The 23,406-nt window shown below is 39.6% G+C and overlaps 9 non-coding genes across 9 annotated transcripts; all 9 read right to left on the bottom strand.

Moving 5' to 3' along the window:
• Positions 1-82, bottom strand: TRNAL-AAG (transfer RNA leucine (anticodon AAG)). Its single transcript has one exon. It is a non-coding gene; the product is annotated as a tRNA-Leu (tRNA).
• Positions 83-587: 505 nt separating this feature from the next.
• Positions 588-669, bottom strand: TRNAS-GCU (transfer RNA serine (anticodon GCU)). The gene has a single exon. It is a non-coding gene; the product is annotated as a tRNA-Ser (tRNA).
• A 4,654-nt stretch (positions 670-5,323) lies between these two features.
• On the bottom strand, positions 5,324-5,405 carry TRNAL-AAG (transfer RNA leucine (anticodon AAG)). The gene has a single exon. It is a non-coding gene; the product is annotated as a tRNA-Leu (tRNA).
• Positions 5,406-5,910: 505 nt separating this feature from the next.
• On the bottom strand, positions 5,911-5,992 carry TRNAS-GCU (transfer RNA serine (anticodon GCU)). The gene has a single exon. It is a non-coding gene; the product is annotated as a tRNA-Ser (tRNA).
• Positions 5,993-10,646: 4,654 nt separating this feature from the next.
• TRNAL-AAG (transfer RNA leucine (anticodon AAG)) lies at positions 10,647-10,728 on the bottom strand. The gene has a single exon. It is a non-coding gene; the product is annotated as a tRNA-Leu (tRNA).
• Positions 10,729-11,233: 505 nt separating this feature from the next.
• Positions 11,234-11,315, bottom strand: TRNAS-GCU (transfer RNA serine (anticodon GCU)). Its single transcript has one exon. It is a non-coding gene; the product is annotated as a tRNA-Ser (tRNA).
• A 5,238-nt stretch (positions 11,316-16,553) lies between these two features.
• On the bottom strand, positions 16,554-16,635 carry TRNAS-GCU (transfer RNA serine (anticodon GCU)). Its single transcript has one exon. It is a non-coding gene; the product is annotated as a tRNA-Ser (tRNA).
• A 4,654-nt stretch (positions 16,636-21,289) lies between these two features.
• On the bottom strand, positions 21,290-21,371 carry TRNAL-AAG (transfer RNA leucine (anticodon AAG)). Its single transcript has one exon. It is a non-coding gene; the product is annotated as a tRNA-Leu (tRNA).
• A 498-nt stretch (positions 21,372-21,869) lies between these two features.
• TRNAS-GCU (transfer RNA serine (anticodon GCU)) lies at positions 21,870-21,951 on the bottom strand. The gene has a single exon. It is a non-coding gene; the product is annotated as a tRNA-Ser (tRNA).
• Between the last annotated feature and the right edge of the window lie 1,455 nt (positions 21,952-23,406).

Here is a 23,406-nt window from a genome sequence, read left to right as displayed (position 1 = left end):
TGGCAGCGGTGGGATTCGAACCCACGCCTCCAAAGAGACTGGAGCCTTAATCCAGTGCCTTAGACCGCTCAGCCACACTACCCTGTGCAAACCTGTTTCTGTAAGCTTTCTGAAGAGAGATGTTCTATTGTATAGGGGAGTTGGAGAATAAGGGTTTATAGCCTGTGAAGTGATCCTAGGAAAGTCAACGCCAACAGCAGCAGGCACGTGATACATTCAGTAGGTCAGGATTGGCCCCGGGCCATGGGAGGTGTCAGGGAGCGCCAGTCCTGAGAGTCCGTAGGAAGACAACCCTTACATTGGCGTCCCGCAAGCGCTGCTTCTCTTTCTTTAAGGATAAGGAATCAAACTATCTACCTCCCTCAACTTACCAACCCTCCGCCTCAGGAAAGATTTTGTGATTCATGAGCAGAACCCGGCTGGCGCTGTTTACAGTAATGCCTAAGCACAGTACTCAACTGAGCGGTGTTTCCAAACTGAGCCGTTGTACTACCGGAAATACCATGGGATATGTCATTTAACTTTCACATAAAATAGGGTTAACCCAGCCCTACCACATACTAAAAACTAAAGACGGAACAATAAACCGACGAGGATGGGATTCGAACCCACGCGTGCAGAGCACAATGGATTAGCAGTCCATCGCCTTAACCACTCGGCCACCTCATCTTCAAAACACCATGTTTCAGGAGTACAAAATATGGTAGCCAAAATGTGTTCTATTAGGTGATAGTTGTCTAAACATAATAAAGAGCATATATTTACAGATTGTTATGGTAACTTGTTGTCTTCAGCTTTGCTCTATACGACCTTGTTGTCCATCCCTACTTCAGCTTGAATTTATATGTTAAATGTAATGTAATCATGAAAATTACACTTTCCAAACGTGTTCTATCCATATGTGATGTACTATCACACTACCCTCAAATGAGCTAAGATTGCTTTAATTCAGTTGTACGTGGATTTAAAGTGCAATATCATACAAATATTGTACTGGTATGGCGCTTTCGAGTCTCTAGGTGTCAGTTATTGGTGGTGTGCTTACATGTCAACATTAGGCAGCAAATAGTACACAATTAAGGAAAACTGCCTTCCCATTTAATGTGCATTGTTCTGCAAAAAGTTTTAAGTAGGAGAAAGTAAAACTTAGTTTATAAAACCACCTAAACTGGGAGTATTGCCGCTACAGCTATGACACTTCAGTTTAAAAACGTACGTGCATCAACAAGAAATATTTTTGCGCTAAATAAATTGCTGTCCGACTACTCACGTAATGCATAAAACTGAGGCAGTCGTAATTACAATACATTGAAGTAATATTTTGGTAGTTTTTGTTGACGATGACTCCGCAGCAAGCGATCAGATTACTTTTTATTAGTGAAGGCGCATCAGAGCCTTGATAAGTAAACTTACAAGGAGACAAGCCTAGGTCGATGAATCTTTTAGACCAGGTTCGGGGACTTCCCAGTACGAGATGTCTTTTGGCATCACAAATCAATAGATCAATATCTCAACAACAATCGCAATAACTAATCAGCATGCTAATCAATAACCTTTAATGAGAGTCAATAAAGTGAACACACCATGATCTTTCAGTCATGAATAACCACACCAATTTAGTTAAGTGTTAGGATATTTATTTCCCTACTGGTTACAATCTAAAGTCATTTCTGTTAATCTCATCAGCAATTCATCTCATTAGTAACTCTTCAGATTTGCAATTAGAAACGCAATTAATCAATGCATAGAGAATATTCACTCAGTATTAACACATAATTATTAAGAAGCAACTTAGCAAAGTCTCAGTAGTGCATGGTTCAACAAAGCAAGAACTCAGTCATTTGTCTATTTGCGTCAGATTTTAGTGAACACCTTAAATAACCTCGTACTAGCATCAGCATGTTGGGCTTCATGCAAAACAATTTAGCAAACACAAATTTGGAAAACATCTAACTATGGCCTCTATCAAAGAGCAGTTGGTACCTAGAAAGAAAAGGCAAACAGACAATTCCAATTTTCATCAGATAGTTACCCATCCAAGGGATCAGCAAACAGCGTCAGTCTTCGTCCTCGGGACATCAGTCGTTTGCATCATCAGCAAAGAAAGGACAGGGGAATGTATCAGTATGGCATAGCTAAGGAACAAGAACTTCCCTCATATATAGGAGAAGTAAGTATCAGGTAAGGAATAAGTAAAGGGTGGTTTAGAGTAACAGGGCGAACAAACGGCAAAGTCTCAAACTAAATGGCCTAAATGGCTCAGTAGAATGGCAAAGAATGGCTTGGAGTGGAATGTCCAATAAATGCCTGATTTCTCCTCGGGTCATGTGGTTAAATCAAAACTGTCTAATTTACTCCTAATTCCTCAATGGATAATCATTGGTGCATCGCCATCTCTGTCCAATAATCTTCACCAGAGTTTTACACAAACCACAGTTCTCATGTCGTTGATTGGCCCATGTTATTGACGTTTTCATCGGTTGGAATGACAGGTAAGAAAAGTTACATTTTACGCTACAGTCAGTAGTTCCATTGTTTTCTCCTACTCCAGGCAGCCTTGCACCTGTTACAAATTACACTGTTGTATTCAGCAAGAATGTCTCCTTGAGCAAGTTTGGTCCCATGAGAAAGAATTTACTACAGCTACACACATATCTAGCTTCTGGGAAAGTACAGTTTCATGTCCTTCAGGAAAATAGCACATTGCACGTTAGAAAAAGACAGTTTAATATGAGACCAGGCAGATAGGCACAGACCTTCGCTAAACTAAGGCCTACTGCTTAATGAACAAACTCCTAATACATAACTCCAATTTTGATATGTTAATACAAATTAAAAACATTAGTACATAATTAATTCAGCATTAATAACTTTCATTAGTCTTCGTATACATTGGTAGCCACTCCCCGTGGGCACATTTCAAACGTGTGCATTATTTCTACGTTAACACATTTTTTATGCAGCTTCATTACACAATATATTGTAAGCTTTTCATGTTAATATTAATTTTAAAAGACACACTCCAGCAATCCCTCCTCTGATGACTCTTGTCATCACACAAATCTTCCCTACTAATTTTACATACTAAAATTCCCTCATATCAATCTCTTCCCTTCTTGGTTTCCCCTTTGATCTTGCCCTGAATAATTTTTCCCTTTGTTTTTCTTCCCTCCTCCTATTATTTTTCGCCATCTTCAATTTTATTCTTTTACTAATTTTACATGCCACCCATGATCCAAATAAGCAATCTATAACAATCAATATCCCCTGTATTATTTTAGACAATATCCCATGCCAAATGTTACTAATCCAATTTCCCACTGAAGCAAATCCTTTCCCAACCTTTTTCCAAACACCTGGTTCTTTCAAATCCTTCAAGTCCGTACTATCCCTAGTCAAGTTAGTAAGCATACTTCTAATCTCATTACTATTATCTGGTATGTAAGCGCAACAATTACACCCATTGAGCAATCTACAAACTCTGCCATTTTTCACTAAAAGAATGTCTAAAGCAAGCCTGTTGTGAAGAGTCATAGCCCCCTCCGCAGCAAGTTCAGTATCCATCAGGAGTATAGCCCCTGAAAAGTTTGTCAGCATGTTATCCTCAATAGTAGACAACTTTTGAATCTTTATGGAGTTCATAATAACTCCCACTGAAGAAATTATCGTCCCAAATATGTCTCCTACTACACCAGCAGCAGTCTCTTTCTTATGTCTAGTACGATGTAATTCAGACAATTTTGGTAACCTTTTCAAATCGTCAAGTTGATATATCTTTGGGAAAACTATCCCCAAATAACATGTCCCATACTATCCCTTTGGAAGACGGTAATAAGCATTAAGTCCACATATATAATAAATCCCGGGGATTGCTGGATCCTGTCCATTTAACATGAACGTCCATTTACTCTGAAACAAAAACACACGCTTACATTCACTCATTCCCACAAACACATTGTCATAGTATGATTTGGTCTTGGATATGCAAAGCTTTCCTACATGTAGTGCGTCTAAAGCTAACTTCCCTTGTTCTCTAATTGCACTATAACCGTCACTACTAGCAAAGGCCCGTTGTTGTAATCCTTTCTCTAGTTTACCCTTCAATGCCCTTCTTCTCTCTTCCGTGTGATCTAAAAAGCTTTTCTCTACAGGTGTAAGCAAACATGTCAAATTATTGTGGTGTGCATAAGATGTACTAATTGTTAATGTCGCCTGAAAGAATCCTTTAACTAACTTTATGCTATAGTACTTAGCTACCCCACTCACATCCTCTATGATAGGCACATTAGAAAACACAAGATCATGATTTGAGTAAAAATATTGAATCTCTTCCTGGTTATAGAATCTTGTTAGTAACAGACTACAACGTATCCCATATGTTAATGACAGTCTATGATAGGTAACCCCCTCTTGTACCGAAACAGGAATCTGTGTACACACAATACAATCTTTTGCATCCATTGTGTCAACATACTCACTCAGCAAGCGATAGAACACATCAGTGGATAGTTCCCCTTTCGAGTTAGTTCCCTCATGCAAGTATCTTGTATCCAGCTCAAACCTCTCCCAGGCTGTTTGTGCAGTGGTAGTCTCAGGAATTGTAGCATTGTTAGTCCCACTTTTATCCATTAGTGTCATACTCACAACCACGACCCTAATGAATATTTATTACATGAACCTTTTTTGCAAAAGTATTTGGTTCAAGTAAACTTAAAGTGTTGGGATTCAAGCACACGGCTCCAGAGAGACTGGAGCCTAAATCTAGCCAGTTTAGCCTGCTCAGCCACACTACCTCACATGTACAAGCTCACAACTATAGTAACTTGGCCAAACACTGTGGACACCCTCTGTGGTGACCTGGCTATGCAGGGTAACGCAGCATTCACCGACAGTTGAGCGAGTTACAGGTGAAAAGCAAAGTATAATAACTGTCTGCATATAATATATGTCTTTCCTTATTTATTCTTCTTCCCCATTGTATGTTTGCTCTCTGCTTTAGAAACGCGAGCTGTCATCACTGCAAGGAAACGTATCACACAGCGTTCTACTGTTTACACTCACTGAACTTTCAGCATCACAGTGACCCCTCTCGTCGCCTCTATAGTTAGACTTCAAGACAGCTGGTTTGTTTACCGATACAATTCTTGTCACCTTAGGTTGTGGTTTTTTAAAATAAGAAGGCTCGGTCCCACTGTCTGGCTACCCTTATATATATACGTCACCACTTTACATAGTCTCACCTCTCGCTATGTGGATCCTAGGTGCAGAAGGCAGAGAGTGAGACACTGATGCAGACAAAATACGTTTGTGATTTGAAAAATACTGGCAGCGGTGGGATTCAAACCCACGCCTCCAAAGAGACTGGAGCCTTAATCCAGTGCCTTAGACCGCTCAGCCACACTACCCTGTGCAAACCTGTTTCTGTAAGCTTTCTGAAGAGAGATGTTCTATTGTATAGGGGAGTTGGAGAATAAGGGTTTATAGCCTGTGAAGTGATCCTAGGAAAGTCAACGCCAACAGCAGCAGGCACGTGATACATTCAGTAGGTCAGGATTGGCCCCGGGCCATGGGAGGTGTCAGGGAGCGCCAGTCCTGAGAGTCCGTAGGAAGACAACCCTTACATTGGCGTCCCGCAAGCGCTGCTTCTCTTTCTTTAAGGATAAGGAATCAAACTATCTACGTCCCTCAACTTACCAACCCTCCGCCTCAGGAAAGATTTTGTGATTCATGAGCAGAACCCGGCTGGCGCTGTTTACAGTAATGCCTAAGCACAGTACTCAACTGAGCGGTGTTTCCAAACTGAGCCGTTGTACTACCGGAAATACCATGGGATATGTCATTTAACTTTCACATAAAATAGGGTTAACCCAGCCCTACCACATACTAAAAACTAAAGACGGAACAATAAACCGACGAGGATGGGATTCGAACCCACGCGTGCAGAGCACAATGGATTAGCAGTCCATCGCCTTAACCACTCGGCCACCTCATCTTCAAAACACCATGTTTCAGGAGTACAAAATATGGTAGCCAAAATGTGTTCTATTAGGTGATAGTTGTCTAAACATAATAAAGAGCATATATTTACAGATTGTTATGGTAACTTGTTGTCTTCAGCTTTGCTCTATACGACCTTGTTGTCCATCCCTACTTCAGCTTGAATTTATATGTTAAATGTAATGTAATCATGAAAATTACACTTTCCAAACGTGTTCTATCCATATGTGATGTACTATCACACTACCCTCAAATGAGCTAAGATTGCTTTAATTCAGTTGTACGTGGATTTAAAGTGCAATATCATACAAATATTGTACTGGTATGGCGCTTTCGAGTCTCTAGGTGTCAGTTATTGGTGGTGTGCTTACATGTCAACATTAGGCAGCAAATAGTACACAATTAAGGAAAACTGCCTTCCCATTTAATGTGCATTGTTCTGCGAAAAGTTTTAAGTAGGAGAAAGTAAAACTTAGTTTATAAAACCACCTAAACTGGGAGTATTGCCGCTACAGCTATGACACTTCAGTTTAAAAACGTACGTGCATCAACAAGAAATATTTTTGCGCTAAATAAATTGCTGTCCGACTACTCACGTAATGCATAAAACTGAGGCAGTCGTAATTACAATACATTGAAGTAATATTTTGGTAGTTTTTGTTGACGATGACTCCGCAGCAAGCGATCAGATTACTTTTTATTAGTGAAGGCGCATCAGAGCCTTGATAAGTAAACTTACAAGGAGACAAGCCTAGGTCGATGAATCTTTTAGACCAGGTTCGGGGACTTCCCAGTACGAGATGTCTTTTGGCATCACAAATCAATAGATCAATATCTCAACAACAATCGCAATAACTAATCAGCATGCTAATCAATAACCTTTAATGAGAGTCAATAAAGTGAACACACCATGATCTTTCAGTCATGAATAACCACACCAATTTAGTTAAGTGTTAGGATATTTATTTCCCTACTGGTTACAATCTAAAGTCATTTCTGTTAATCTCATCAGCAATTCATCTCATTAGTAACTCTTCAGATTTGCAATTAGAAACGCAATTAATCAATGCATAGAGAATATTCACTCAGTATTAACACATAATTATTAAGAAGCAACTTAGCAAAGTCTCAGTAGTGCATGGTTCAACAAAGCAAGAACTCAGTCATTTGTCTATTTGCGTCAGATTTTAGTGAACACCTTAAATAACCTCGTACTAGCATCAGCATGTTGGGCTTCATGCAAAACAATTTAGCAAACACAAATTTGGAAAACATCTAACTATGGCCTCTATCAAAGAGCAGTTGGTACCTAGAAAGAAAAGGCAAACAGACAATTCCAATTTTCATCAGATAGTTACCCATCCAACGGATCAGCAAACAGCGTCAGTCTTCGTCCTCGGGACATCAGTCGTTTGCATCATCAGCAAAGAAAGGACAGGGGAATGTATCAGTATGGCATAGCTAAGGAACAAGAACTTCCCTCATATATAGGAGAAGTAAGTATCAGGTAAGGAATAAGTAAAGGGTGGTTTAGAGTAACAGGGCGAACAAACGGCAAAGTCTCAAACTAAATGGCCTAAATGGCTCAGTAGAATGGCAAAGAATGGCTTGGAGTGGAATGTCCAATAAATGCCTGATTTCTCCTCGGGTCATGTGGTTAAATCAAAACTGTCTAATTTACTCCTAATTCCTCAATGGATAATCATTGGTGCATCGCCATCTCTGTCCAATAATCTTCACCAGAGTTTTACACAAACCACAGTTCTCATGTCGTTGATTGGCCCATGTTATTGACGTTTTCATCGGTTGGAATGACAGGTAAGAAAAGTTACATTTTACGCTACAGTCAGTAGTTCCATTGTTTTCTCCTACTCCAGGCAGCCTTGCACCTGTTACAAATTACACTGTTGTATTCAGCAAGAATGTCTCCTTGAGCAAGTTTGGTCCCATGAGAAAGAATTTACTACAGCTACACACATATCTAGCTTCTGGGAAAGTACAGTTTCATGTCCTTCAGGAAAATAGCACATTGCACGTTAGAAAAAGACAGTTTAATATGAGACCAGGCAGATAGGCACAGACCTTCGCTAAACTAAGGCCTACTGCTTAATGAACAAACTCCTAATACATAACTCCAATTTTGATATGTTAATACAAATTAAAAACATTAGTACATAATTAATTCAGCATTAATAACTTTCATTAGTCTTCGTATACATTGGTAGCCACTCCCCGTGGGCACATTTCAAACGTGTGCATTATTTCTACGTTAACACATTTTTTATGCAGCTTCATTACACAATATATTGTAAGCTTTTCATGTTAATATTAATTTTAAAAGACACACTCCAGCAATCCCTCCTCTGATGACTCTTGTCATCACACAAATCTTCCCTACTAATTTTACATACTAAAATTCCCTCATATCAATCTCTTCCCTTCTTGGTTTCCCCTTTGATCTTGCCCTGAATAATTTTTCCCTTTGTTTTTCTTCCCTCCTCCTATTATTTTTCGCCATCTTCAATTTTATTCTTTTACTAATTTTACATGCCACCCATGATCCAAATAAGCAATCTATAACAATCAATATCCCCTGTATTATTTTAGACAATATCCCATGCCAAATGTTACTAATCCAATTTCCCACTGAAGCAAATCCTTTCCCAACCTTTTTCCAAACACCTGGTTCTTTCAAATCCTTCAAGTCCGTACTATCCCTAGTCAAGTTAGTAAGCATACTTCTAATCTCATTACTATTATCTGTTATGTAAGCGCAACAATTACACCCATTGAGCAATCTACAAACTCTGCCATTTTTCACTAAAAGAATGTCTAAAGCAAGCCTGTTTTGAAGAGTCATAGCCCCCTCCGCAGCAAGTTCAGTATCCATCAGGAGTATAGCCCCTGAAAAGTTTGTCAGCATGTTATCCTCAATAGTAGACAACTTTTGAATCTTTATGGAGTTCATAATAACTCCCACTGAAGAAATTATCGTCCCAAATATGTCTCCTACTACACCAGCAGCAGTCTCTTTCTTATGTCTAGTACGATGTAATTCAGACAATTTTGGTAACCTTTTCAAATCGTCAAGTTGATATATCTTTGGGAAAACTATCCCCAAATAACATGTCCCATACTATCCCTTTGGAAGACGGTAATAAGCATTAAGTCCACATATATAATAAATCCCGGGGATTGCTGGATCCTGTCCATTTAACATGAACGTCCATTTACTCTGAAACAAAAACATACGCTTACATTCACTCATTCCCACAAACACATTGTCATAGTATGATTTGGTCTTGGATATGCAAAGCTTTCCTACATGTAGTGCGTCTAAAGCTAACTTCCCTTGTTCTCTAATTGCACTATAACCGTCACTACTAGCAAAGGCCCGTTGCTGTAATCCTTTCTCTAGTTTACCCTTCAATGCCCTTCTTCTCTCTTCCGTGTGATCTAAAAAGCTTTTCTCTACAGGTGTAAGCAAATATGTCAAATTATTGTGGTGTGCATAAGATGTACTAATTGTTAATGTCGCCTGAAAGAATCCTTTAACTAACTTTATGCTATAGTACTTAGCTACCCCACTCACATCCTCTATGATAGGCACATTAGAAAACACAAGATCATGATTTGAGTAAAAATACTGAATCTCTTCCTGGTTATAGAATCTTGTTAGTAACAGACTACAACGTATCCCATATGTTAATGACAGTCTATGATAGGTAACCCCCTCTTGTACCGAAACAGGAATCTGTGTACACACAATACAATCTTTTGCATCCATTGTGTCAACATACTCACTCAGCAAGCGATAGAACACATCAGTGGATAGTTCCCCTTTCGAGTTAGTTCCCTCATGCGAGTATCTTGTATCCAGCTCAAACCTCTCCCAGGCTGTTAGTGCAGTGGTAGTCTCAGGAATTGTAGCATTGTTAGTCCCACTTTTATCCATTAGTGTCATACTCACAACCACGACCCTAATGAATATTTATTACATGAACCTTTTTTGCAAAAGTATTTTGTTAAAGTAAACTTAAAGTGTTGGGATTCAAGCACACGGCTCCAGAGAGACTGGAGTCTAAATCTAGCCAGTTTAGCCTGCTCAGCCATGCTACCTCACATGTACAAGCTCACAACTATAGTAACTTGGCCAAACACTGTGGACACCCTCTGTGGTGACCTGGCTATGCAGGGTAACGCAGCATTCACCGACAGTTGAGCGAGTTACAGGTGAAAAGCAAAGTATAATAACTGTCTGCATATAATATATGTCTTTCCTTATTTATTCTTCTTCCCCATTGTATGTTTGCTCTCTGCTTTAGAAACGCGAGCTGTCATCACTGCAAGGAAACGTATCACACAGCGTTCTACTGTTTACACTCACTGAACTTTCAGCATCACAGTGACCCCTCTCGTCGCCTCTATAGTTAGACTTCAAGACAGCTGGTTTGTTTACCGATACAATTCTTGTCACCTTAGGTTGTGGTTTTTTAAAATAATAAGGCTCGGTCCCACTGTCTGGCTACCCTTATATATATACGTCACCACTTTACATAGACTCACCTCTCGCTATGTGGATCCTAGGTGCAGAAGGCAGAGAGTGAGACACTGATGCAGACAAAATACGTTTGTGATTTGAAAAATACTGGCAGCGGTGGGATTCGAACCCACGCCTCCAAAGAGACTGGAGCCTTAATCCAGTGCCTTAGACCGCTCAGCCACACTACCCTGTGCAAAGCTGTTTCTGTAAGCTTTCTGAAGTGAGATGTTCTATTGTATAGGGGAGTTGGAGAATAAGGGTGTATAGCCTGTGAAGTGATCCTAGGAAAGTCAACGCCAACAGCAGCAGGCACGTGATACATTCAGTAGGTCAGGATTGGTCCCGGGCCATGGGAGGTGTCAGGGAGCGCCAGTCCTGAGAGTCCGTAGGAAGACAACCCTTACATTGGCGTCCCGCACGCGCTGCTTCACTTTCTTTAACGATAAGGAATCAAACTATCTACGTCCCTCAACTTACCAACCCTCCGCCTCAGGAAAGATTGTGTGATTTATGAGCAGAACCCGGCTGGCGCTGTTTACAGTAATGCCTAAGCACAGTACTCAACTGAGCGGTGTTTCCAAACTGAGCCGTTGTACTGCCGGAAATACCATGGGATATGTCATTTAACTTTCACGTAAAATAGGGTTAATCCAGCCCTACCACATACTAAAATCTGAGAACGGAACAATAAACCAACGAGGATGGGATTCGAACCCACGCGTGCAGAGCACAATGGATTAGCAGTCCATCGCCTTAACCACTCGGCCACCTCATCTTCAAAGCACCATGTTTCAGGACTACAAAATATGGTAGCCAAAATGTGTTCTATTAGGTGATAGTTGTCTAAACATAATAAAGAGCATATATTTACAGATTGTTATGGTAACTTGTTGTCTTCAGCTTTGCTCTATACGACCTTGTTGTCCATCCCTACTTCAGCTTGAATTTATATGTTAAATGTAATGTAATCATGAAAATTACACTTTCCAAACGTGTTCTATCCATATGTGATGTACTATCACACTACCCTCAAATGAGCTAAGATTGCTTTAATTCAGTTGTACGTGGATTTAAAGTGCAATATCATACAAATATTGTACTGGTATGGCGCTTTCGAGTCTCTAGGTGTCAGTTATTGGTGGTGTGCTTACATGTCAACATTAGGCAGCAAATAGTACACAATTAAGGAAAACTGCCTTCCCATTTAATGTGCATTGTTCTGCAAAAAGTTTTAAGTAGGAGAAAGTAAAACTTAGTTTATAAAACCACCTAAACTGGGAGTATTGCCGCTACAGCTATGACACTTCAGTTTAAAGACGTACGTGCATCAACAAGAAATATTTTTGCGCTAAATAAATTGCAGTCCGACTACTCACGTAATGCATAAAACTGAGGCAGTCGTAATTACAATACATTGAAGTAATATTTTGGTAGTTTTTGTTGACGATGACTCCGCTGCAAGCGATCAGATTACTTTTTATTAGTGAAGGTGCGTCAGAGCCTTGATAAGTAAACTTACAAGGAGACACGCCTAGGTCGATGAACCTTTTAGACCAGGTTCGGGGACTTCCCAGTACGAGATGTCTTTTGGCATCACAAATCAATAGATCAATATCTCAACAACAATCGCAATAACTAATCAGCATGCTAATCAATAACCTTTAATGAGAGTCAATAAAGTGAACACACCATGATATTTCAGTCATGAATAACCACACCAATTTAGTTAAGTGTTAGGATATTTATTTCCCTACTGGTTACAATCTAAAGTCATTTCTGTTAATCTCATCAGCAATTCATCTCATTAGTAACTCTTCAGATTTGCAATTAGAAACGCAATTAATCAATGCATAGAGAATATTCACTCAGTATTAACACATAATTATTAAGAAGCAACTTAGCAAAGTCTCAGTAGTGCATGGTTCAACAAAGCAAGAACTCAGTCATTTGTCTATTTGCGTCAGATTTTAGTGAACACCTTAAATAACCTCGTATTAGCATCAGCATGTTGGGCTTCATGCAAAACAATTTAGCAAACACAAATTTGGAAAACATCTAACTATGGCCTCTATCAAAGAGCAGTTGGTACCTAGAAAGAAAAGGCAAACAGACAATTACAATTTTCATCAGATAGTTACCCATCCAACGGATCAGCAAACAGCGTCAGTCTCCGTCCTCGGGACATCAGTCGTTTGCATCATCAGCAAAGAAAGGACAGGGCAAAGTATCAGTATGGCATAGCTAAGGAACAAGAACTTCCCTCATATAGAGGAGAAGTAAGTATCAGGTAAGGAATAAGTAAAGGGTGGTTTAGAGTAACAGGGCGAACAAACGGCAAAGTCTCAAACGAAATGGCCTAAATGGCTCAGTAGAATGGCAAAGAATGGCTTGGAGTGGAATGTCCAATAAATGCCTGATTTCTCCTCGGGTCATGTGGTTAAATCAAAGCTGTCTAATTTACTCCTAATTCCTCAATGGATAATCATTGGTGCATCGCCATCTCTGTCCAATAATCTTCACCAGAGTTTTACACAAACCACAGTTCTCATGTCGTTGATTGGCCCATGTTATTGACGTTTTCATCGGTTGGAATGACAGGTGAGAAAAGTTACATTTTACGCTACAGTCAGTAGTTCCATTGTTTTCTCCTACTCCAGGCAGCCTTGCACCTGTTACAAATTACACTGTTGCATTCAGTAAGAATGTCTCCTTGAGCAAGTAGGGTCCCATGAGAAAGAATTGACTACAGCTACACACATCTCTAGCTTCTGGGAAAGTACAGTTTCATGTCCTTCAGGAAAATAGCACATTGTACGTTAGAAAAAGACAGTTTGATATGAGACCAGGCAGCTAGGCACAGACCTTCGCTAAACTAAGGCCTACTGCTTAATGAACAAACTCCTAATACATAACTCCAATTTTGATACGTTAATACAAATTAAAAACATTAGTACATAATTAATTCAGCATTAATAACTTTCATTAGTCTTCGTATACATTGGTAGCCACTCCCCGTGGGCACATTTCAAACGTGTGCATTATTTCTACGTTAACACATTTTTTATGCAGCTTCATTACACAATATATTGTAAGCTTTTCATGTTAATATTAATTTTAAAAGACACACTCCAGCAATCCCTCCTCTGATGACTCTTGTCATCACACAAGTCTTCCCTACTAATTTTACATACTAAAATTCCCTCATATCAATCTCTTCCCTTCTTGGTTTCCCCTTTGATCTTGCCCTGAATAATTTTTCCCTTTGTTTTTCTTCCCTCCTCCTATTATTTTTCGCCATCTTCAATTTTATTCTTTTACTAATTTTACATGCCACCCATGATCCAAATAAGCAATCTATAACAATCAATATCCCCTGTATTATTTTAGACAATATCCCATGCCAAATGTTACTAATCCAATTTCCCACTGAAGCAAATCCTTTCCCAACCTTTTTCCAAACACCTGGTTCTTTCAAATCCTTCAAGTCCGTACTATCCCTAGTCAAGTTAGTAAGCATACTTCTAATCTCATTACTATTATCTGTTATGTAAGCGCAACAATTACACCCATTGAGCAATCTACAAACTCTGCCATTTTTCACTAAAAGAATGTCTAAAGCAAGCCTGTTTTGAAGAGTCATAGCCCCCTCCGCAGCAAGTTCAGTATCCATCAGGAGTATAGCCCCTGAAAAGTTTGTCAGCATGTTATCCTCAATAGTAGACAACTTTTGAATCTTTATGGAGTTCATAATAACTCCCACTGAAGAAATTATCATCCCAAATATGTCTCCTACTACACCAGCAGCAGTCTCTTTCTTATGTCTAGTACGATGTAATTCAGACAATTTTGGTAACCTTTTCAAATCGTCAAGTTGATATATCTTTGGGAAAACTATCCCCAAATAACATGTCCCATACTATCCCTTTGGAAGACGGTAATAAGCATTAAGTCCACATATATAATAAATCCCGGGGATTGCTGGATCCTGTCCATTTAACATGAACGTCCATTTACTCTGAAACAAAAACACACGCTTACATTCACTCATTCCCACAAACACATTGTCATAGTATGATTTGGTCTTGGATATGCAAAGCTTTCCTACATGTAGTGCGTCTAAAGCTAACTTCCCTTGTTCTCTAATTGCACTATAACCGTCACTACTAGCAAAGGCCCGTTGCTGTAATCCTTTCTCTAGTTTACCCTTCAATGCCCTTCTTCTCTCTTCCGTGTGATCTAGAAAGCTTTTCTCTACAGGTGTAAGCAAACATGTCAAATTATTGTGGTGTGCATAAGATGTACTAATTGTTAATGTCGCCTGAAAGAATCCTTTAACTAACTTTATGCTATAGTACTTAGCTACCCCACTCACATCCTCTATGATAGGCACATTAGAAAACACAAGATCATGATTTGAGTAAAAATATTGAATCTCTTCCTGGTTATAGAATCTTGTTAGTAACAGACTACAACGTATCCCATATGTTAATGACAGTCTATGATAGGTAACCCCCTCTTGTACCGAAACAGGAATCTGTGTACACACAATACAATCTTTTGCATCCATTGTGTCAACATACTCACTCAGCAAGCGATAGAACACATCAGTGGATAGTTCCCCTTTCGAGTTAGTTCCCTCATGCAAGTATCTTGTATCCAGCTCAAACCTCTCCCAGGCTGTTAGTGCAGTGGTAGTCTCAGGAATTGTAGCATTGTTAGTCCCACTTTTATCCATTAGTGTCATACTCACAACCACGACCCTAATGAATATTTATTACATGAACCTTTTTTGCAAAAGTATTTGGTTCAAGTAAACTTAAAGTGTTGGGATTCAAGCCCACGGCTCCAGAGAGACTGGAGCCTAAATCTAGCCAGTTTAGCCTGCTCAGCCACGCTACCTCACATGTACAAGCTCACAACTATAGTAACTTGGCCAAACACTGTGGACACCCGCTGTGGTGACCTGGCTATGCAGGGTAACGCAGCATTCACCGACAGTTGAGCGAGTTACAGGTGAAAAGCAAAGTATAATAACTGTCTGCATATAATATATGTCTTTCCTTATTTATTCTTCTTCCCCATTGTATGTTTGCTCTCTGCTTTAGAAACGCGAGCTGTCATCACTGCAAGGAAACGTATCACACAGCGTTCTACTGTTTACACTCACTGAACTTTCAGCATCACAGTGACCCCTCTCGTCGCCTCTATAGTTAGACTTCAAGACAGCTGGTTTGTTTACCGATACAATTCTTGTCTCCTTAGGTTGTGGTTTTTTAAAATAAGAATGCTCGGTCCCACTGTCTGGCTACCCTTATATATATACGTCACCACTTTACATAGTCTCACCTCTCGCTATGTGGATCCTAGGTGCAGAAGGCAGAGAGTGAGACACTGATGCAGACAAAATACGTTTGTGAGTTGAAAAATACTGCCAGCAGTGGAATTTGAACCCACGCCTCCAAAGAGACTGGAGCCTTAATCCAGTGCCTTAGACCTCTCAGCCACACTACCCTGTGCAAACCTGTTTCTGTAAGCTTTCTGAAGTGAGATGTTCTATTGTATAGGGGAGTTGGAGAATAAGGGTGTATAGCCTGTGAAGTGATCTAGGAAAGTCAACGCCAACAGCAACAGGCACGTGATACATTCAGTAGGTCAGGATTGGTCCCGGGCCATGGGAGGTGTCAGGGAGCGCCAGTCCTGAGAGTCCGTAGGAAGACAACCCTTACATTGGCGTCCCGCACGCGCTGCTTCTCTTTCTTTAACGACAAGGAATCAAACTATCTACGTCCCTCAACTTACCAACCCTCCGCCTCAGGAAAGATTTTGTGATTAATGAGCAGAACCCGGCTGGCGCTGTTTACAGTAATGCCTAAGCACAGTACTCAACTGAGCGGTGTTTCCAAACTGAGCCGTTGTACTGCCGGAAATACCATGGGATATGTCATTTAACTTTCACATAAAATAGGGTTAATCCAGCCCTACCATACTAAAATCTGAGAACGGAACAATAAACCAACGAGGATGGGATTCTAACCCACGCGTTCAGAGCACAATGGATTAGCAGTCCATCGCCTTAACCACTCGGCCACCTCGTCTTCAAAACACCATGTTTCAGGAGTACAAAATATGGTAGCCAAAATGTGTTCTATTAGGTGATAGTTGTCTAAACATAATAAAGAGCATATATTTACAGATTGTTATGGTAACTTGTTGTCTTCAGCTTTGCTCTATACAACCTTGTTGTCCATCCCTTCTTCAGCTTGAATTTATATGTTAAATGTAATGTAATCATGAAAATTACTCTTTCCAAACGTGTTCTATCCATATGTGATGTACTATCACACTACCCTCAAATGAGCTAAGATTGCTTTAATTCAGTTGTACGTGGATTTAAAGTGCAACATCATACAAATATTGTACTGGTATGTCGCTTTCGAGTCTCTAGGTGTCAGTTATTGGTGGTGTGCTTACATGTCAACATTAGGCAGCAAATAGTACACAATAAAGGAAAACTGCCTCCCCATTTAATGTGCATTGTTCTGCAAAAAGTTTTAAGTAGGAGAAAGTAAAACTTAGTTTATAAAACCACCTAAACTGGGAGTATTGCCGCTACAGCTATGACACTTCAGTTTAAAAACGTACGTGCATCAACAAGAAATATTTTTGCGCTAAATAAATTGCTGTCCAACTACTCACGTAATGCATAAAACTGAGGCAGTCGTAATTACAATACATTGAAGTAATATTTTGGTAGTTTTTGTTGACGATGACTCCGCAGCAAGCGATCAGATTACTTTTTATTAGTGAAGGTGCGTCAGAGCCTTGATAAGTAAACTTACAAGGAGACACGCCTAGGTCGATGAACCTTTTAGACCAGGTTCGGGGACTTCCCAGTACGAGATGTCTTTTGGCATCACAAATCAATAGATCAATATCTCAACAACAATCGCAATAACTAATCAGCATGCTAATCAATAACCTTTAATGAGAGTCAATAAAGTGAACACACCATGATATTTCAGTCATGAATAACCACACCAATTTAGTTAAGTGTTAGGATATTTATTTCCCTACTGGTTACAATCTAAAGTCATTTCTGTTAATCTCATCAGCAATTCATCTCATTAGTAACTCTTCAGATTTGCAATTAGAAATGCAATTAATCAATGCATAGAGAATATTCACTCAGTATTAACACATAATTATTAAGAAGCAACTTAGCAAAGTCTCAGTAGTGCATGGTTCAACAAAGCAAGAACTCAGTCATTTGTCTATTTGCGTCAGATTTTAGTGAACACCTTAAATAACCTCGTATTAGCATCAGCATGTTGGGCTTCATGCAAAACAATTTAGGAAACACAAATTTGGAAAACATCTAACTATGGCCTCTATCAAAGAGCAGTTGGTACCTAGAAAGAAAAGGCAAACAGACAATTACAATTTTCATCAGATAGTTACCCATCCAACGGATCAGCAAACAGCGTCAGTCTCCGTCCTCGGGACATCAGTCGTTTGCATCATCAGCAAAGAAAGGACAGGGCAAAGTATCAGTATGGCATAGCTAAGGAACAAGAACTTCCCTCATATAGAGGAGAAGTAAGTATCAGGTAAGGAATAAGTAAAGGGTGGTTTAGAGTAACAGGGCGAACAAACGGCAAAGTCTCAAACGAAATGGCCTAAATGGCTCAGTACAATGGCAAAGAATGGCTTGGAGTGGAATGTCCAATAAATGCCTGATTTCTCCTCGGGTCATGTGGTTAAATCAAAGCTGTCTAATTTACTCCTAATTCCTCAATGGATAATCATTGGTGCATCGCCATCTCTGTCCAATAATCTTCACCAGAGTTTTACACAAACCACAGTTCTCATGTCGTTGATTGGCCCATGTTATTGATGTTTTCATCGGTTGGAATGTCAGGTAAGAAAAGTTACATTTTACGCTACAGTCAGTAGTTCCATTGTTTTCTCCTACTCCAGGCAGCCTTGCACCTGTTACAAATTACACTGTTGCATTCAGCAAGAATGTCTCCTTGAGCAAGTAGGGTCCCATGAGAAAGAATTTACTACAGCTACACACATCTCTAGCTTCTGGGAAAGTACAGTTTCATGTCCTTCAGAAAAATAGCACATTGCACGTTAGAAAAAGACAGTTTAATATGAGACCAGGCAGCTAGGCACAGACCTTCGCTAAACTAAGGCCTACTGCTTAATGAACAAACTCCTAATACATAACTCCAATTTTGATATTTTAATACAAATTAAAAACAGTAGTACATAATTAATTCAGCATTAATAACTTTCATTAGTCTTCGTATACATTGGTAGCCACTCTCCATGGGCACATTTCAAACGTGTGCATTATTTCTACGTTAACACATTTATAATGCAGCTTCATTACACAATATATTGTAAGCTTTTCATGTTAATATTAATTTTAAAAGACACACTCCAGCAATCCCTCCTCTGATGACTCTTGTCATCACACAAATCTTCCCTACTAATTTTACATACTAAAATTCCCTCATATCAATCTCTTCCCTTCTTGGTTTCCCCTTTGATCTTGCCCTGAATAATTTTTCCCTTTGTTTTTCTTCCCTCCTCCTATTATTTTTCGCCATCTTCAATTTTATTCTTTTACTAATTTTACATGCCACCCATGATCCAAATAAGCAATCTATAACAATCAATATCCCCTGTATTATTTTAGACAATATCCCATGCCAAATGTTACTAATCCAATTTCCCACTGAAGCAAATCCTTTCCCAACCTTTTTCCAAACACCTGGTTCTTTCAAATCCTTCAAGTCCGTACTATCCCTAGTCAAGTTAGTAAGCATACTTCTAATCTCATTACTATTATCTGGTATGTAAGCACAACAATTACACCCATTGAGCAATCTACAAACTCTGCCATTTTTCACTAAAAGAATGTCTAAAGCAAGCCTGTTTTGAAGAGTCATAGCCCCCTCCGCAGCAAGTTCAGTATCCATCAGGAGTATAGCCCCTGAAAAGTTTGTCAGCATGTTATCCTCAATAGTAGACAACTTTTGAATCTTTATGGAGTTCATAATAACTCCCACTGAAGAAATTATCGTCCCAAATATGTCTCCTACTACACCAGCAGCAGTCTCTTTCTTATGTCTAGTACAATGTAATTCAGACAATTTTGGTAACCTTTTCAAATCGTCAAGTTGATATATCTTTGGGAAAACTATCCCCAAATAACATGTCCCATACTATCCCTTTGGAAGACGGTAATAAGCATTAAGTCCACATATATAATAAATCCCGGGGATTGCTGGATCCTGTCCATTTAACATGAACGTCCATTTACCCTGAAACAAAAACAAACGCTTACATTCACTCATTCCCACAAACACATTGTCATAGTATGATTTGGTCTTGGATATGCAAAGCTTTCCTACATGTAGTGCTTCTAAAGCTAACTTCACTTGTTCTCTAATTGCACTATAACCGTCACTACTAGCAAAGGCCCGTTGCTGTAATCCTTTCTCTAGTTTACCCTTCAATGCCCTTCTTCTCTCTTCCGTGTGATCTAAAAAGCTTTTCTCTACAGGTGTAAGCAAACATGTCAAATTATTGTGGTGTGCATAAGATGTACTAATTGTTAATGTCGCCTGAAAGAATCCTTTAACTAACTTTATGCTATAGTACTTAGCAACCCCACTCACATCCTCTATGATAGGCACATTAGAAAACACAAGATCATGATTTGAGTAAAAATATTGAATCTCTTCCTGGTTATAGAATCTTGTTAGTAACAGACTACAACGTATCCCATATGGTAATGACAGTCTATGATAGGTAACCCCCTCTTGTACCGAAACAGGAATCTGTGTACACACAAAACAATCTTTTGCAACCATTGTGTCAACATACTCACTCAGCAAGCGATAGAAAACATCAGTGGATAGTTCCCCTTTCGAGTTAGTTCCCTCATGCAAGTATCCTGTATCCAGCTCAAACCTCTCCCAGGCTGTTAGTGCAGTGGTAGTCTCAGGAATTGTAGCATTGTTAGTCCCACTTTTATTCATTAGTGTCATACTCACAACCACGACCCTAATGAATATTTATTACATGAACCTTTTTTGCAAAAGTATTTGGTTCAAGTAAACTTAAAGTGTTGGGATTCAAGCCCACGGCTCCAGAGAGACTGGAGCCTAAATCTAGCCAGTTTAGCCTGCTCAGCCACGCTACCTCACATGTACAAGCTCACAACTATAGTAACTTGGCCAAACACTGTGGACACCCGCTGTGGTGACCTGGCTATGCTGGGTAACGCAGCATTCACCGACAGTTGAGCGAGTTACAGGTGAAAAGCAAAGTATAATAACTGTCTGCATATAATATATGTCTTTCCTTATTTATTCTTCTTCCCCATTGTATGTTTGCTCTCTGCTTTAGAAACGCGAGCTGTCCTCACTGCAAGGAAACGTATCACACAGCGTTCTACTGTTTACACTCACTGAACTTTCAGCATCACAGTGACCCCTCTCGTCGCCTCTATAGTTAGACTTCAAGACAGCTGGTTTGTTTACCGATACAATTCTTGTCACCTTAGGTTGTGGTTTTTTAAAATAAGAAGGCTCGGTCCCACTGTCTGGCTACCCTTATATATATACGTCACCACTTTAAATAGTCTCACCTCTCGCTATGTGGATCGTAGGTGCAGAAGGCAGAGAGTGAGACACTGATGCAGACATAATTCTTTTGTGAGTTGAAAAATACTGGCAGCGGTGGGATTCGAACCCACACCTCCAAAGAGACTGGAACCTTAATCCAGCGCCTTAGACTGCTCGGCCACACTACCCTGTGCAAACCTGTTTCTGTAAGCTTTCTGAAGTGAGATGTTCTGTTGTATAGGGGAGTTGGAGAATAAGGGTGTATAGCCTGTGAAGTGATCCTAGGAAAGTCAACGCCAACAGCAGCAGGCACGTGATACATTCAGTAGGTCAGGATTGGCCCCGGGCCATGGGAGGTGTCAGGGAGTGCCAGTCCTGAGAGTCCGTAGGAAGACAACCCTTACATTGGCGTCCCGCACGCACTGCTTCTCTTTCTTTAAGGATAAGGAATCAAACTATCTACGTCCCTCAACTTACCAACCCTCCGCCTCAGGAAAGATTTTGTGATTCATGAGCAGAACCCGGCTGGCGCTGTTTACAGTAATGCCTAAGCACAGTACTCAACTGAGCGGTGTTTCCAAACTGAGCCGTTGTACTGCCGGAAATACCATGGGATATGTCATTTAACTTTCACATAAAATAGGGTTAACCCAGCCCTACCACATACTAAAAACGGAACAATAAACCAACGAGGATGGGATTCGAACCCACGCGTGCAGAGCACAATAGATTAGCAGTCCATCGCCTTAACCACTCTGTCACCTCGTCTTCAAAACACCATGTTTCAGGAGTACAAAATATGGTAGCCAAAATGTGTTCTATTAGGTGATAGTTGTCTAAACATAATAAAGAGCATATATTTACAGATTGTTATGGTAACTTGTTGTCTTCAGCTTTGCTCTATACGACCTTGTTGTCCATCCCTACTTCAGCTTGAATTTATATGTTAAATGTAATGTAATCATGAAAATTACACTTTCCAAACGTGTTCTATCCATATGTGATGTACTATCACACTACCCTCAAATGAGCTAAGATTGCTTTAATTCAGTTGTACGTGGATTTAAAGTGCAATATCATACAAATATTGTACTGGTATGGCGCTTTCGAGTCTCTAGGTGTCAGTTATTGGTGGTGTGCTTACATGTCAACATTAGGCTGCAAATAGTACACAATTAAGGAAAACTGCCTTCCCATTTAATGTGCATTGTTCTGCAAAAAGTTTTAAGTAGGAGAAAGTAAAACTTAGTTTATAAAACCATCTAAACTGGGAGTATTGCCGCTACAGCTATGACACTTCAGTTTAAAAACGTACGTGCATCAACAAGAAATATTTTTGCGCTAAATAAATTGCTGTCCGACTACTCACGTAATGCATAAAACTGAGGCAGTCGTAATTACAATACATTGAAGTAATATTTTGGTAGTTTTTGTTGACGATGACTCCGCAGCAAGCGATCAGATTACTTTTTATTAGTGAAGGCGCGTCAGAGCCTTGATAAGTAAACTTACAAGGAGACACGCCTGGGTCGATGAACCTTTTAGACCAAGTTCGGGGACTTCCCAGTACGAGATGTCTTTTGGCATCACAAATCAATAGATCTATCTCAACAACAATCGCAATAACTAATCAGCATGCTAATCAATAACCTTTAATGAGAGTCAATAAAGTGAACACACCATGATCTTTCAGTCATGAATAACCACACCAATTTAGTTAAGTGTTAGGATATTTATTTCCCTACTGGTTACAATCTAAACTCATTTCTGTTAATCTCATCAGCAATTCATCTCATTAGTAACTCTTCAGATTTGCAATTAGAAACGCAATTAATCAATGCATAGAGAATATTCACTCAGTGTTAACACATAATTATTAAGAAGCAACTTAGCAAAGTCTCAGTAGTGCATGGTTCAACAAAGCAAGAACTCAGTCATTTGTCTATTTGCGTCAGATTTTAGTGAACACCTTAAATAACCTCGTATTAGCATCAGCATGTTGGGCTTCATGCAAAACAATTTAGCAAACACAAATTTGGAAAACATCTAACTATGGCCTCTATGAAAGAGCAGTTGGTACCTAGAAAGAAAAGGCAAACAGACAATTACAATTTTCATCAGATAGTTACCCATCCAACGGATCAGCAAACAGCGTCAGTCTTCGTCCTCGGGACATCAGTCGTTTGCATCATCAGCAAAGAAAGGACAGGGCAAAGTATCAGT

This window comes from Pleurodeles waltl, chromosome 12 (assembly GCF_031143425.1).
Source record: "Pleurodeles waltl isolate 20211129_DDA chromosome 12, aPleWal1.hap1.20221129, whole genome shotgun sequence".
NCBI classification, from domain to species: domain Eukaryota; kingdom Metazoa; phylum Chordata; class Amphibia; order Caudata; family Salamandridae; genus Pleurodeles; species Pleurodeles waltl.
This window is presented reverse-complemented; position numbering and strand designations above follow the sequence as displayed.